The sequence below is a fragment of the Lethenteron reissneri genome, unplaced genomic scaffold (genome assembly GCF_015708825.2).
Source record: "Lethenteron reissneri isolate LAM-NWPU_2019-01 unplaced genomic scaffold, ASM1570882v1 scaffold_1213, whole genome shotgun sequence".
NCBI lineage: Eukaryota > Metazoa > Chordata > Hyperoartia > Petromyzontiformes > Petromyzontidae > Lethenteron > Lethenteron reissneri.
In genome coordinates this window covers 51,081-69,994 of record NW_026890908.1, presented here as the reverse complement: position 1 = coordinate 69,994, position 18,914 = coordinate 51,081, and the positions used below count along the sequence as shown (strand labels likewise).

The 18,914-nt window shown below is 53.9% G+C and overlaps 1 long non-coding RNA gene across 1 annotated transcript; it reads left to right on the top strand.

Moving 5' to 3' along the window:
- The first annotated feature begins 10 nt into the window (after positions 1-10).
- Positions 11-18,344, top strand: LOC133361740 (uncharacterized). The gene is made up of 6 exons (XR_009757415.1): positions 11-162; positions 14,742-14,859; positions 15,914-16,097; positions 16,578-16,731; positions 17,247-17,383; positions 17,987-18,344. It is a non-coding gene; the product is annotated as an uncharacterized LOC133361740 (long non-coding RNA).
- Positions 18,345-18,914: the final 570 nt, after the last annotated feature.

Here is an 18,914-nt window from a genome sequence, read left to right as displayed (position 1 = left end):
CGACTTGAGACTCGGAGCCTCCTCGCCACGTGTCGAGAGGTCAATGTCGCAGTGAAATTCACTCACGAGGCGACTGTCTCTGGTCTTGGTGTGCTCCTTTGACTGTCGGTGTTTTGCCGTCTTGCCCAAGCTTGGATATGATGTTGACAAATCTACAGGAAGGTTTGTGCTGCACAGTTTGTTTTTGCACTACATATTTATTTGTGACTTGATGACATTTTCGCAATCCTTACTCAAGTATCCTTTCATCTTCTTGGTTCTTTCGGTAAAGTCACGTGGAAGGGAGATAATAAAATAATAAAACATAATAAAATAATACAATTCTCACAGTGAGAATGTGTGATAAATAAAACATAATAAAATAATACAATTCTCACAGTGAGAATTGTATTATTTTATTATCTCCCTTCTACGTGACTTTACCGAAAGAACCAAGAAGATGAATCCCTGCAGTCACGAAAGCTTTAAATCGAAATTCAAGTATCCTTTGTTACATTTTGTTGTTGATGCAACCGGCTGACCCGTCCCTTCTGGGCGTGTGTGAAAGAGGACGTCAAGCTCATGAGATCCCTCCGGGATAAACACGCGCACGCGTGTAGGTAGATGTAGCAGACACGAATAATTTACTAAAATTCCGAATGTATTAAGTACTTTGTTCAATGTTTCGTCACAAATCAAACATCGAGAATAAGCAACAAATATGCAACACTCCTGAGACGGGCACCTCCCTTACTGACCTCACCTCGTCCTCACCCCTCTGCTCGTTATCTTCACTCCTCACCTCATCCTCCTATCCTGTAAGTAGCAGACACGTACAATCTGTTTTTTACCTATATAAATGTAATTTTGTGTCTCTGCCTGTCTGTGAGTGTTCACGCGCTTGCGAGGGATTTGGCTCTCAAACGGTGGGGTTCGCGTAAACAAAAATTAGCCAGGTACCACGCCGGAAGCCCCGTGCTTGGCATAGGCGATTCCCTTTTCACGCCCGTCACCTTAAAATTAGTTCAGTTAGCGTCTTTTGCCGATTTTTCTTTATTTAAAGATAAAGTTTCGCGATTGTTTATTTATTTCCCTTCGCCGCGCGCGGGCTGACAACGCAGCCAGCTGCACTTGCGCACAACGCGCCCGAGGTGACCCCCCAGCAGCAATCCGCACGCGCCGTCGCCAAAGGTCAGGCGCACACTTTTGTATTATGTGCATTTACTAGCAGAAGTACCCGGCGTTGCCCGGGTGAAAAATATATTTCTTAATAACCTTACATATACACACAGATACTAAGGTATTGTCAAAGCCCGGTGGGCTTTGACAATACCTTTCACCACTCACAACTCACCCTCACCATTCACCCTCACAACTCACCAATCTCCCTCACCAATCTCCCTCACCACTCACCCTCACCACTCACCGTCACTACTCACCAATCACCAATCACCCTCACCACTCACCGTCACAACTCACCGTAACTACTCACCAATCACCCTCACCACTCACCCTCACCACTCACCGTAACTACTCACCAATCACCAAACACCCTCACCACTATCCCTCACCACTCACCACTCACTATCACCATTCACCCTGACCATTCAGCCTCATCACTCACCCTCACCACTCACCGTCACCACTCGCCACTCACCCTCACCACTCACGCTCACCACTCACCCCTCACCATCAGCACTCACCCTCACCACTCTCCCTCACCACTCACTCTCACCATTCACCCTCGCCACTCACCCTCGCCACTCACCGTCACAACCACGACTCACCCTCACCACTCACCCTCACCACTCAACCTCACCCTCACTACTCACCATTCATCCTGACCAGTCACCACTGACCAATCACCACCCACCACTCTCCACTAACCCTCACCACTCAACCTCACCACTCACCCTCACCACTCGCCCTCAAAACTAACCACTCTCTCACCACTCACCCTCACCACTCAGCACTCACCCTCACCACTCACTCTCACCACTCACGCTCACCACTCACCCCTCACCGCTCACCACTCACCCATCACCACTCACAACTGCCACTCACCCTCACCACTCACCCTCACCACTCACGCTCACCACTCACCGCTCACCACTCACCCATCACCACTCACAACTGCCACTCACCCTCACCACTCACCCTCACCACTCACCCTCACAACAACCACTCACCCTCACTGCTCACCACTCACCTTCAGCACTCACCCTCACCACTCACCCTGACCACTCACCCTCACCACTAACCCTCACCACTCACCCTTACCACTCAACCTCACCACTAACCCTCACCATCACCACTCACCCTTACTACTCACCACTCAACCTCACCACTCTTTGTCACCACTCAGCCTCACCACTCACCCCTCACCCCTCACCATCACCACTCACCCTCACCACTCTCCCTCACCACTCACTCTCACCATTCACCCTCACCATTCAGCCTCACCACTCACCCTCACCACTTACCCTCACCACTCAACCTCACCCTCACTACTCACCATTCATCCTGACCAATCACCACCCACACTCTCCACTAACCCTCACCACTCAACCTCACCACTCACCCTCACCCTCAAAACTAACCACTCTCACACCACTCACCCTCACCACTCAGCAGTCACCCTCACCACTCACCCTCACCACTCACGCTCACCACTCACCCCTCACCGCTCGCCACTCACCCATCACCACTCACAACTGCCACTCACCCTCACCACTCACCCTCACCACTCACGCTCACCACTCACCTCACCCCTCACCGCTCACCACTCACCCATCACCGCTCACAACTGCCCCTCACCCTCACAACAACCACTCACCCTCGCCGCTCACCACTCACCCTCAGCACTCACCCTGACCACTCAACCTCACCACTAACCCTCACCATCACCACTCACCCTTACTACTCACCACTCAACCTCACCACTCTTCGTCACCACTCACCCTCACCACTCACCCCTCACCATCACCACTCACCCTCACCACTCTCCCTCACCACTCACTCTCACCATTCACCACTCACCGTCACAACCACGACTCACCCTCACCACTCACCCTTACTACTCACCACTCAACCTCACCACTCTTCGTCACCACTCACCCTCACCACTCACCCCTCACCATCACCACTCACCCTCACCACTCAACCTCACCCTCACTACTCACCATTCATCCTGACCAATCACCACTGACCAATCACCACCCACCACTCTCCACTAACCCTCACCACTCAACCTCACCACTCACCCTCACCACTCACCCTCAAAACTAACCACTCTCTCACCACTCACCCTCACCACTCAGCACTCACCCTCACCACTCACGCTCACCACTCAGCCATCACCACTCACAACTGCCACTCACCCTCACCACTCACCCTCACCACTCACGCTCACCACTCACCCCTCACCGCTCACCACTCACCCATCACTGCTCGCAACTGCCACTCACCGTCACCACTCACCCTCACAACAACCACTCACCCTCACCGCTCACCACTCACCCTCAGCACTCACCCTCACCAGTCACCCTGTCCACTCACCCTCACCACTAACCCTCACCACTCACCCTTACCACTCAACCTCACCACTAACCCTCACCATCACCACTCACCCTTACTACTCACCACTCAACCTCACCACTCTTCGTCACCACTCACCCCTCACCTTCACCACTCACCCTCACCACTCTCCCTCACCACTCACCACTCACTCTGACCATTCACCCTCACCATTCAGCCTCACCACTCACCGTCACCACTCACCGTCACAACCACGACTCACCCTCACCACTCACCACTCAACCTCACCCTCACTCCTCACCATTCATCCTGACCAATCACCACTGACCAATCACCACCCACCACTCTCCACTAACCCTCACCACTCAACCTCACCACTCACCCTCACCACTCATCCTCAAAACTAACCACTCTCTCACCACTCACCCTCACCACTCAGCACTCACCCTCACCACTCGCGCTCACCACTCACCACTCACCGCTCACCACTCACCCATCACCACTCACAACTGCCACTCACCCTCACCACTCACCCTCACCGCTCACCACTCACCCTCAGCACTCACCCTCACCACTCACCCTGACCACTCACCCTCACCACTAACCCTCACCACTAACCCTCACCACTCACCCTTACCACTCAACCTCACCACTAACCCTCACCATCACCACTTACCCTTACTACTCACCACTCAACCTCACCACTCTTCGTCACCACTCACCCTCACCACTCACCCCTCACCATCACCACTCACCCTCACCACTCTCCCTCACCACTCACTCTCACCATTCACCCTCACCATTCAGCCTCACCACTCACCCTCACCACTCACCCTCACCACTCACCGTCACAATCACGACTCACCCTCACCACTCACTCTCACCACTCAACCTCACCCTCACTACTCACCATACATCCTGACCAATCACCACTGACCAATCACCACCCACCACTCTCCACTAACCCCCACCACTCAACCTCACCACTCACCCTCACCACTCACCCTCAAAACTAACCACTCTCTCACCACTCACCCTCACCACTCAGCACTCACCCTCACCACTCACCCTCACCACTCACGCTCACCACTCACCGCTCACCCTCACCGCTCACCAATCACCCTCACCACTCACCCTGACCACTCACCACTCATCCTCACCAATCACACCCTCACCACTCACTCTCACCATTCACCCTCACCATTCAGCCTCACCACTCACCCTCAACACTCACCCTCACCACTCACCGTCACAACCACGACTCACCCTCACCACTCAACCTCACCCTCACTACTCACCATTCATCCTGACCAATCAGCACTGACCAATCACCACCCACCACTCTCCACTAACCCTCACCACTCAACCTCACCACTCAACCTCACCACTCACCTTCACCACTCACCCTCAAAACTAACCACTCTCTCACCACTCACCGTCACCACTCACCCTCACCACGCACCCTCACCACTCACCCTCACCACTCACCCTGACCACTCACCCTCACCACTAACCCTCACCACTCACCCTTACCACTCAACCTCACCACTAACCCTCACCATCACCACTCACCCTTACTACTCACCACTCAACCTCACCACTCTTTGTCACCACTCAGCCTCACCACTCACCTCTCACCATCACCACTCACCCTCACCACTCTCCCTCACCACTCACCACTCTCACCATTCACCCTCACCATTCAGCCTCACCACTCACCCTCACCACTCACCCTGACCACTCAACCTCACTCTCACTACTCACCATTCATCCTGACCAATCACCACCCGCCACTCTCCACTAACCCTCACCACTCAACCTCACCACTCACCCTCACCCTCAAAACTAACCACTCTCACACCACTGACCCTCACCACTCAGCAGTCACCCTCACCACTCACGCTCACCCCTCACCGCTCGCCACTCACCCATCACCACTCACAACTGCCACTCACCCTCACCACTCACCCTCACCACTCACGCTCACCACTCACCTCACCCCTCACCGCTCACCACTCACCCATCACCGCTCACAACTGCCCCTCACCCTCACAACAACCACTCACCCTCGCCGCTCACCACTCACCCTCAGCACTCACCCTGACCACTCAACCTCACCACTAACCCTCACCATCACCACTCACCCTTACTACTCACCACTCAACCTCACCACTCTTCGTCACCACTCACCCTCACCACTCACCCCTCACCATCACCACTCACCCTCACCACTCAACCTCACCCTCACTACTCACCATTCATCCTGACCAATCACCACTGACCAATCACCACCCACCACTCTCCACTAACCCTCACCACTCAACCTCACCACTCACCCTCACCACTCACCCTCAAAACTAACCACTCTCTCACCACTCACCCTCACCACTCAGCACTCACCCTCACCACTCACGCTCACCACTCACCCATCACCACTCACAACTGCCACTCACCCTCACCACTCACCCTCACCACTCACGCTCACCACTCACCACTCACCCCTCACCGCTCACCACTCACCCATCACTGCTCGCAACTGCCACTCACCGTCACCACTCACCCTCACAACAACCACTCACCCTCACCGCTCACCACTCACCCTCAGCACTCACCCTCACCAGTCACCCTGACCACTCACCCTCACCACTAACCCTCACCACTCACCCTTACCACTCAACCTCACCACTAACCCTCACCATCACCACTCACCCTTACTACTCACCACTCAACCTCACCACTCTTCGTCACCACTCACCCCTCACCTTCACCACTCACCCTCACCACTCTCCCTCACCACTCACTCTGACCATTCACCCTCACCATTCAGCCTCACCACTCACCGTCACCACTCACCCTCACCACTCACCGTCACCACTCACCGTCACAACCACGACTCACCCTCACCACTCACCACTCAACCTCACCCTCACTCCTCACCATTCATCCTGACCAATCACCACTGACCAATCACCACCCACCACTCTCCACTAACCCTCACCACTCAACCTCACCACTCACCCTCACCACTCATCCTCAAAACTAACCACTCTCTCACCACTCACCCTCACCACTCAGCACTCACCCTCACCACTCGCGCTCACCACTCACCACTCACCGCTCACCACTCACCCATCACCACTCACAACTGCCACTCACCCTCACCACTCACCCTCACCGCTCACCACTCACCCTCAGCACTCACCCTCACCACTCACCCTGACCACTCACCCTCACCACTAACCCTCACCACTCACCCTTACCACTCAACCTCACCACTAACCCTCACCATCACCACTTACCCTTACTACTCACCACTCAACCTCACCACTCTTCGTCACCACTCACCCTCACCACTCACCCCTCACCATCACCACTCACCCTCACCACTCTCCCTCACCACTCACTCTCACCATTCACCCTCACCACTCACCCTCACCACTCACCGTCACAATCACGACTCACCCTCACCACTCACTCTCACCACTCAACCTCACCCTCACTACTCACCATTCATCCTGACCAATCACCACTGACCAATCACCACCCACCACTCTCCACTAACCCCCACCACTCAACCTCACCACTCACCCTCACCACTCACCCTCAAAACTAACCACTCTCTCACCACTCACCCTCACCACTCAGCACTCACCCTCACCACTCACCCTCACCACTCACGCTCACCACTCACCGCTCACCCTCACCGCTCACCAATCACCCTCACCACTCACCCTGACCACTCACCACTCATCCTCACCAATCACACCCTCACCACTCACTCTCACCATTTACCCTCACCATTCAGCCTCACCACTCACCCTCAACACTCACCCTCACCACTCACCCTCACCACTCAACCTCACCCTCACTACTCACCATTCATCCTGACCAATCAGCACTGACCAATCACCACCCACCACTCTCCACTAACCCTCACCACTCAACCTCACCACTCACCCTCACCACTCACCCTCAAAACTAACCACTCTCTCACCACTCACCGTCACCACTCACCCTCACCACGCACCCTCACCACTCACCCTCACCACTCACCTTGACCACTCACCCTCACCACTAACCCTCACCACTCACCCTTACCACTCAACCTCACCACTAACCCTCACCATCACCACTCACCCTTACTACTCACCACTCAACCTCACCACTCTTTGTCACCACTCAGCCTCACCACTCACCTCTCACCATCACCACTCACCCTCACCACTCTCCCTCACCACTCACCACTCACTCTCACCATTCACCCTCACCATTCAGCCTCACCACTCACCCTCACCACTTACCCTCACCACTCAACCTCACTCTCACTACTCACCATTCATCCTGACCAATCACCACCCACCACTCTCCACTAATCCTCACCACTCAACCTCACCACTCACCCTCACCCTCAAAACTAACCACTCTCACACCACTCACCCTCACCACTCAGCAGTCACCCTCACCACTCACCGTCACCACTCACCCTCACCACTCACCGTCACCACTCACCGTCACAACCACGACTCACCCTCACCACTCACCACTCAACCTCACCCTCACTCCTCACCATTCATCCTGACCAATCACCACTGACCAATCACCACCCACCACTCTCCACTAACCCTCACCACTCAACCTCACCACTCACCCTCACCACTCATCCTCAAAACTAACCACTCTCTCACCACTCACCCTCACCACTCAGCACTCACCCTCACCACTCGCGCTCACCACTCACCACTCACCGCTCACCACTCACCACTCACCCATCACCACTCACAACTGCCACTCACCCTCACCACTCACCCTCACCGCTCACCACTCACCCTCAGCACTCACCCTCACCACGCACCCTGACCACTCACCCTCACCACTAACCCTCACCACTCACCCTTACCACTCAACCTCACCACTAACCCTCACCATCACCACTTACCCTTACTACTCACCACTCAACCTCACCACTCTTCGTCACCACTCACCCTCACCACTCACCCCTCACCATCACCACTCACCCTCACCACTCTCCCTCACCACTCTCACCATTCACCCTCACCATTCAGCCTCACCACTCACCCTCACCACTCACCCTCACCACTCACCGTCACAATCACGACTCACCCTCACCACTCACTCTCACCACTCAACCTCACCCTCACTACTCACCATTCATCCTGACCAATCACCACTGACCAATCACCACCCACCACTCTCCACTAACCCCCACCACTCAACCTCACCCCTCACCCTCACCACTCACCCTCAAAACTAACCACTCTCTCACCACTCACCCTCACCACTCAGCACTCACCCTCACCACTCACCCTCACCACTCACGCTCACCACTCACCCTCACCGCTCACCAATCACCCTCACCACTCACCCTGACCACTCACCACTCATCCTCACCAATCACACCCTCACCACTCACTCTCACCATTCACCCTCACCATTCAGCCTCACCACTCACCCTCAACACTCACCCTCACCACTCACCGTCACAACCACGACTCACCCTCACCACTCACCCTCACCACTCAACCTCACCCTCACTACTCACCATTCATCCTGACCAATCAGCACTGACCAATCACCACCCACCACTCTCCACTAACCCTCACCACTCAACCTCACCACTCACCCTCACCACTCACCCTCAAAACTAACCACTCTCTCACCACTCACCGTCACCACTCACCCTCACCACGCACCCTCACCACTCACCACTCACCCTCACCACTCACCCTGACCACTCACCCTCACCACTAACCCTCACCACTCACCCTTACCACTCAACCTCACCACTAACCCTCACCATCACCACTCACCCTTACTACTCACCACTCAACCTCACCACTCTTTGTCACCACTCAGCCTCACCACTCACCTCTCACCATCACCACTCACCCTCACCACTCTCCCTCACCACTCACCACTCACTCTCACCATTCACCCTCACCATTCAGCCTCACCACTCACCCTCACCACTTACCCTCACCACTCAACCTCACTCTCACTACTCACCATTCATCCTGACCAATCACCACCCACCACTCTCCACTAATCCTCACCACTCAACCTCACCACTCACCCTCACCCTCAAAACTAACCACTCTCACACCACTCACCCTCACCACTCAGCAGTCACCCTCACCCCTCACCACTCACGCTCACCGCTCGCCACTCACCCATCACCACTCACAACTGCCACTCACCCTCACCACTCACCCTCACCACTCACGCTCACCACTCACCTCACCCCTCACCGCTCACCACTCACCCATCACCGCTCACAACTGCCCCTCACCCTCACAACAACCACTCACCCTCGCCGCTCACCACTCACCCTCAGCACTCACCCTGACCACTCAACCTCACCACTAACCCTCACCATCACCACAAACCCTTACTACTCACCACTCAACCTCACCACTCTTCGTCACCACTCACCCTCACCACTCACCCCTCACCATCACCACTCACCCTCACCACTCTCCCTCACCACTCACCACTCACTCTCACCATTCACCACTCACCGTCACAACCACGACTCACCCTCACCACTCACCCTCACTACTCACCATTCATCCTGACCAATCACCACTGACCAATCACCACCCACCACTCTCCACTAACCCTCACCACTCAACCTCACCACTCACCCTCACCACTCACCCTCAAAGCTAACCACTCTCTCACCACTCACCCTCACCACTCAGCACTCACCCTCACCACTCACGCTCACCACTCACCCATCACCACTCACAACTGCCACTCAGCGTCACCACTCACGCTCACCACTCACCACTCACCGCTCACCACTCACCCATCACCGCTCGCAACTGCCACTCACCGTCACCACTCACCCTCACAACAACCACTCACCCTCACCGCTCACCACTCACCCTCAGCACTCACCCTCACCAGTCACCCTGACCACTCACCCTCACCACTAACCCTCACCACTCACCCTTACCACTCAACCTCACCACTAACCCTCACCATCACCACTCACCCTTACTACTCACCACTCAACCTCACCACTCTTCGTCACCACTCACCCCTCACCATCACCACTCACCCTCACCACTCTCCCTCACCACTCACCACTCACTTTGACCATTCACCCTCACCATTCAGCCTCACCACTCACCGTCACCACTCACCCTCACCACTCACCGTCACCACTCACCGTCACAACCACGACTCACCCTCACCACTCACCACTCAACCTCACCCTCACTCCTCACCATTCATCCTGACCAATCACCACTGACCAATCACCACCCACCACTCTCCACTAACCCTCACCACTCAACCTCACCACTCACCCTCACCACTCATCCTCAAAACTAACCACTCTCTCACCACTCACCCTCACCACTCAGCACTCACTCTCACCACTCGCGCTCACCACTCACCACTCACCGCTCACCACTCACCACTCACCCATCACCACTCACAACTGCCACTCACCCTCACCACTCACCCTCACCGCTCACCACTCACCCTCAGCACTCACCCTCACCACTCACCCTGACCACTCACCCTCACCACTAACCCTCACCACTCACCCTTACCACTCAACCTCACCACTAACCCTCACCATCACCACTCACCCTTACTACTCACCACTCAACCTCACCACTCTTCGTCACCACTCACCCCTCACCATCACCACTCACCCTCACCACTCTCCCTCACCACTCACCACTCACTCTGACCATTCACCCTCACCATTCAGCCTCACCACTCACCGTCACCACTCACCCTCACCACTCACCGTCACCACTCACCGTCACAACCACGACTCACCCTCACCACTCACCACTCAACCTCACCCTCACTCCTCACCATTCATCCTGACCAATCACCACTGACCAATCACCACCCACCACTCTCCACTAACCCTCACCACTCAACCTCACCACTCACCCTCACCACTCATCCTCAAAACTAACCACTCTCTCACCACTCACCCTCACCACTCAGCACTCACCCTCACCACTCGCGCTCACCACTCACCACTCACCGCTCACCACTCACCACTCACCCATCACCACTCACAACTGCCACTCACCCTCACCACTCACCCTCACCGCTCACCACTCACCCTCAGCACTCACCCTCACCACGCACCCTGACCACTCACCCTCACCACTAACCCTCACCACTCACCCTTACCACTCAACCTCACCACTAACCCTCACCATCACCACTTACCCTTACTACTCACCACTCAACCTCACCACTCTTCGTCACCACTCACCCTCACCACTCACCCCTCACCATCACCACTCACCCTCACCACTCTCCCTCACCACTCACTCTCACCATTCACCCTCACCATTCAGCCTCACCACTCACCCTCACCACTCACCCTCACCACTCACCGTCACAATCACGACTCACCCTCACCACTCACTCTCACCACTCAACCTCACCCTCACTACTCACCATTCATCCTGACCAATCACCACTGACCAATCACCACCCACCACTCTCCACTAACCCCCACCACTCAACCTCACCACTCACCCTCACCACTCACCCTCAAAACTAACCACTCTCTCACCACTCACCCTCACCACTCAGCACTCACCCTCACCACTCACCCTCACCACTCACGCTCACCACTCACCGCTCACCCTCACCGCTCACCAATCACCCTCACCACTCACCCTGACCACTCACCACTCATCCTCACCAATCACACCCTCACCACTCACTCTCACCATTCACCCTCACCATTCAGCCTCACCACTCACCCTCAACACTCACCCTCACCACTCACCGTCACAACCACGACTCACCCTCACCACTCACCCTCACCACTCAACCTCACCCTCACTACTCACCATTCATCCTGACCAATCAGCACTGACCAATCACCACCCACCACTCTCCACTAACCCTCACCACTCAACCTCACCACTCACCCTCACCACTCACCCTCAAAACTAACCACTCTCTCACCACTCACCGTCACCACTCACCCTCACCACGCACCCTCACCACTCACCACCACCACTCACCCTCACCACTCACGCTCACCACTCACCCCTCACCGCTCACCACTCACCCATCACCACTCACAACTGCCACTCACCCTCACAACAACCACTCACCCTCACCGCTCACCACTCACCCTCACCATTCACCCTGACCATGTTATGTTTGAAAGTTTTCAGGAGTTTTTAATAATATTTTTGCCTCGGTCAACGCCGGATATTTCCCATTCGTAGCAGTTTATATCGACTCTATAATCAACTTATTTTAAACGGGAAGAGGGCGATTCTAAATGAATCTACAACCATCGATTCCTTCGCGCGATTCAGAGAATCGATTCTTGGCGCGTCGGGTTTAAAAGTAATTGCACAGTTGTATTTTCATTGGTATGTAATGTTTTAAAGTTTTCAGAAGATTTTAAATGTATTTTCCCCCCGGGCACCGCTGGGTATATCGAGTTTATAACACAAAGTCGTCGCCTGAGACGTGTGGCGTGTCGAGGCCTAGTACCGTGCAGAGCCTCCGGCCTCGCCTAGATCGCCCGGCCGAGGCTAGGGGCTGGGCCGCCACCTCCCCCCCCCCCCCCCCGCGCTACAAAAATACTGTCTAATCGCTATAATTGTATTATCTACCGACCCTAGAAATCGCACAAAATCGATAATCGGACCGATTTAAAGGCGACGGACGAAAAATCGGAAATGCCTACATTCACCGCGGGGCCGGGGGCGTGCCCATCTGCAAAATATTTCTTCCTAAACCCCACGGCCCGAGCGCCAAATCCCTCGCAAACGAGCGTACGCAGAGGGACAGACGGACAGACAAAAAGTGACGTTTATAGGTTAGAATAGATACAAGACGTAAGTCGCACACATTAGTACTATAAGCATTTGTGTAATTACACTTGGCACTGCTCACATGGGTTGCCCCTAGCAACGCGCACACGATCGGCGCAAATTTTAATTTGCCTTAAACATGCAGCAAAAACACACGGAACACGTAAGTTATTCACAGTGCGATGTCCTCTTCACCCCACCCCAATGATACCCCAATGCGTCCTGAAACTACTATAGAGCCCCTACATATTCTTCTTCTAGCGCGTACATGCCATTATTGTAGCGCGGCCGAGGGGAGCGGTCCAGCCTGCCAAGGTCGCACCTCGGCGGGCTGGGAAATCTAGGCGAGGCCGGGGCTCTGCACGGGACTAGGCCTCACTTCGGCACTCTGTCTGCTTACTACTTTGTGCTATAGATTCGATATATACTGCTATACAGTCAGCATGTACTGCTGTAGTGCTAGCAGGTATCCACCACAGTCACTATACACTGCTGTAGTGAAACCAGGTACCACCACAGTCAGTATACACTGCTGTAATCATACCAGGTACCACTACAGTCAGTATACACAGCTGTAATCATATCAGGTACCACCACAGTATACACAGCTGCAGTGAAAGCAGGTACCACCAAAGTCGGTATGCACTGCTTTATTCATACAAGGTACCACCACTGTCGCTTGCCCTGCTGTAATCATAGCAGGTTACACCACAGTATGCACTGCTGTAGTTAAAGCAGCTACCACCACTGTATGCACTGCTGTAATCATACCAGCTACCACCACAGTCAGTATCACTGCTGTAATCATAGCAGGTACCTTGTGGATTGACAGATGCACAGATGAATATGATAGCGCATGAATGAATGAGTGTACAGGTGGACAGCAAATGAATGAACAAGATTCTTTATCGCCATTGAAAAAAAACTAACATTGTAATCAATCACCCTATACGCCTGCTGAACCAACGTATCCTACAACAGCATACGAGTGTGTTTCATACATTACCTGGGTGTTTGTTTCTTATGTATGATCGGTATGCGTTCTACACACGATCCATATGTGACATCAAACAACATATTTGCCGGCTTTCTGAATGATCTGCACGTGGTTCACGCATGATCTCTATGTTTCACACGTGTTCTGTGTGCTTGGCCGGGACCATCCTCGGCCGCCTTTGTCACTCGAGTTGCAATGTGTTCACATTGCACCAGATACTCATTTAAAGCCGACCTCTGGAGATACAGGACCGGTTCAGATTATCGCCACTGGTGATGGTGGCCGTAAGCGGGAATCGGGTCATTGGATTCATCATAGTGCAGCTTTATAAACCCACACACTCACAGACAGGACTGCAATTCATCCACCTCGCGCATCTGTGCCAGGAACTTCCAATCGTGGAGCGACGCACGAATGAAGAGGCGCGAATGAAGAGACCCGACTTCCCATCGGGACATGATGGCTGGCAGGCGGTTGATGCTATCCCGCAGGAAGCGAGCGCAGGTAACGCTCACCTGAGCGTCGCGAGGCATGCCCCGGAGGTGGTATCACGTGGGACGATGCATGTGCGTCCACGCCCTTTCACGAATCCGTTGCTGTATAGGGACCTCCTCACCGCCACGACCTAGTGGATCGTTGACCATACTTCACCACGCTGGTCGGTGCGGGTTGGTTGCAGGCGTGGGAAGCGGGGCACTATGCAAGGGTTCATGTTGCTGTACTGCCCGTTTGCTGACCACGTGGCCCTTGCTAGGTTCATTCAGCGAGTGCGCAATCGCCGAGCCATGCGACAGCGCCCCCGGTTTGCCACGTGCAGCTCTCGTAGACGATGACAACAAACACGCACCCTGCTCTACGAAGCCTGACAGTGGTCATGATGATGGCGGTGGTCGTGGTTCGTGTGGTACCTCCCCATCAGATTAACAAAAACTTAACATTTTTTTATTTTACTCGGTAAAGCTCAATGAGCTATATAGGTGTTTCTCAGAAGCTACCTGGCAATCACAAATGATAGCTCAACGAAGTGGCTTATCACGTGGATATGTATTGCAGCCTCGATATCACAGCCAAATACAAACCCTCTGCGGGTAACCATGAGCCCGGGCAGCAGGGGGGAAGTGGGCAGATGGTCAGGGGCCAAGGAGCAAGGGGAGGATGGAGAAGGGCAGCGGGGAATGGGTCAGTGGCGCGGAATGTTCTAGTGATGCAAATGTTAACTGATATTTATTGAATACAACTAGAACAATTTACAAGTGTGCAATCATCGATATGATGTTGATTATAATGTTTAACGATAATTATATTGAGATTAGGATATGCAGGAGATAGTGATGATAATGCTAATGTCTTTACGCATGGTGATGGTAGGGAACTATCAATCTGGTGATGGCTGGGGAAGTTGAAGATGGTGATGATAGTGCTCCTGCTAAGTAGTGGTACTTTAGATGATGATTACGATGCTGCGACTATTGCTGTAGCTGCTGGAATAATAATGATTCTGCATCTGCTGCTGACAATGATGATGCCCCTCTCCACCCACCTTCGTCCACCCCCACAGTTTCCGAGGAGGAGCGCCGCGTGGTGGTGTAAGCACTCAGCCTGCTGAAGCGCGGGAGTGCAGAGAGGCGACCCCACGAGGTGGAGACAGGAGGGACAGGGTCCTCCTGGGGGAACAAAGCGAGCGGCGTCCTGGCGGGGTCGAGAGGGCAGGAGACGCAGCGGATATTGGCAGGGCTCTGGATGTACGCTCCATTGTAAACTCCGATTAGTACCTGATTGTATCCCTCGACGGGGACCCTATTGGGGCCCCAATGGGCAGGGACCCAGGTGGGGACCCACTACCCCCCGAGGTGACAGTGCCAGTTCTTGAGGAGACTGCACTGGGCTGGGATTTATCGGCCGAGGTGCGCGTGGCGAAAACAAGCACGTGACACCGCGTGAGTGTGCGGGCCACGAGGCCACTTACACGGGCGTCAACCTGGGCAGGTTTGAGGAGGAGGAGGCCCATCCTGGAGCTGGGACCGCACGAGGGTGAGACGGAAGGATGGAGATGGGGAGGGAGAGAATGAGGGCAATTATATGAGTATTATAGTTAAGTGCACATGTGTGCATGCGTGTTTATGTACCGTCCCGGCCTTCATAGATGCTTGCTAACTGCACTTGCCCCAACAGTCTGTTTGAAGGATCTACGAGGGGATGTTTGTCTTTGTTGTCCGGCACAGAGCGGCGCGTTCTGGTGCGCGAGCCTGCGAGCGCGTACCTGCACCTGGCCGTGGACCACTTCGCACTCGTGCTGGTGGCGTGTGCGCCGGTGCTCGACATGGCGCCGAGATCGCGCGCGTGCACGTGACCCGTGTGCGCTCCCCACGCTTGCACGTGAGTGGCACATTACAACAGCATCAACAATAACAACAGCAGCAACAACTATACGTCTCAAAATTTATTTTGGGTATCATAAATCCTCCTCCACCCGACACAGTGGTGCGATGGTAGGTGGTGGTGTGTTTATAATGGCATGATGATGGTATAATGTTAGATGATGCTGTGATGTTAGATGTATGTTGAACTTATTTCGCAATGTACGTAGACACCAGTGCTTAACGGAGGTGTGTTTGCGATGGCATGATGGTTTAATGATGGTGTGATGATGATGGCATGATAATGGTGTGGTGGTAATTGATGGTGTGATGATGAAAATGCGAAGTTACATGAAAGTGTCATCATGATGATGGTGGTAATGTGATGTTCGAAGCTGTGTTTGTGTGATGGTGTGATAATAGTGCGATGCTCGATGATAGTGTCAAGATGATGATAGTGGTTTCATGCTAGAAGCTGTGCTTGTGATTGCCTGATAATGGTGCAGTGGTAGATGGTGTGATATCCCCCCACAGGTGATGGAGGGGACCCACGTGGGTCGCGATCTCATCTCCGAGCTCTGCTTCACGAACCCCGTGGCACGCGCCCTGCACCGCGTGCGCGTCCGCGTAGAGGGAGCCGGCGTGCCCGCGCCGGGCAACATACTTGTCGGGTATGGTGCCGTCGTCACAAGTTCACGATCATAACAAGATCAAATGGAAATAGACGATGTTTCGGGCAACTACCCTTGTTCATAACACACGTGTTATCGATTGAACCAAACACATTTGCTATGAAGACGGATCATCGCCCGAAACGTCAGTTATTATATAATTTTCTTTTTAAGTCCAGGATGTTATTGACGATTGAGAGTTAAAATTTTTGCGTGCGTATGCACCACTACTAATGCAATCCCACAATACTGTTTATGTGTTTAGTGACAATTATACCTGATGCTCACGCTTCTGCTGATGATGATGATGATGATAACACGTGCCTGTATGTGTCTCTCGCTTCACGATAGTGTAGCGGTGAGTGTGATTTGTTATGCACCCGCGACCCAGTTCTGGGCCTCCCCTAGGTCGATTCAGCCTCAATTGACTGAGGCGGTGTGTGCAAGCTTCAGCACTGGGGGTACAATAGCCGGTCAGACGTGCTGCCCACCCCACCCGTTCTTGTGCCTGTCCCGGCCTTAACAGGTGCTCGCAGTACTTGCCCCAACAGTTTGCTGTAGGCTATACAGGGGACCTTTGTCTTTGTGTCTGTCTCGGCGCAGCAACGTGGAGGGGCACGGCTACACGCGCGTGCCCGTGGTTCCCAAGCGCCGCGGGGAGCTCACGCTGATCGCGAGCCTCGACTGCACGGAGCTGCCGCAGGTGCACGGGGGAGCCACCTTCCAGTGCGAGCCCTGAGACTTCAACATCACCACCATCATCAACATCATGAGTCAACCACCATCATCAGCATCGAGAGTGGTACCACCATGATCGTGATCGAGTGAACTATCATGAACGTGTTCATCATCATCATTATCATCAAGGTTGCACTCATGACACACAAAGTGCTTGCCACAAATATATCACAAATTCCTTGCTGATCTCGTCAAGGAGCGTAAACCATCACGAGAACTCCGCTCATCCTCGCAGTGGCTTTTGGATAGCCATCAAACAAAGACTGGTCACTGCATCGCGCACTTTCAGATCCGCTTGTGTGGCCGTCTGGAGCACTCTTTCTTCCGATATCAGGAAGCCGCTGAAGCTCTTCACTGTTAAATGTAGATTGAACACTCATTTATTTAGAAATGCGTTTTGTGTTTAGTTTGTTGTCCTTCCCCGCACCTCCGACTCGCGCGGTTGGCTGCGCACGGTGCGAAAGAAGTTCAACGTACATTTCAACCACCAGGATCGTGTTCATCATCATAAGATGATCGTTATCAGAATCATCAAATTGAATGGGGACCAAAAATCGTGACGGGGTGTGGGGGGTGGAGAATAATCATTACAGAGCCGATGTTATGCACAGACTTCAGGCGCGATAGACAAGAACGCTACCGCCGTGACGTCACTGGAATGCGGTTACTCATGAAGAAGGGGAATGACATCGTTGATGTCGCCAGTGGCGTTTATTTAACCACGCGCATCGCCATCGCTTCCTTCTTCCAGTTCCTGCAGTTGTTGGAGACGACACCGCACCTTCGAGGTCTT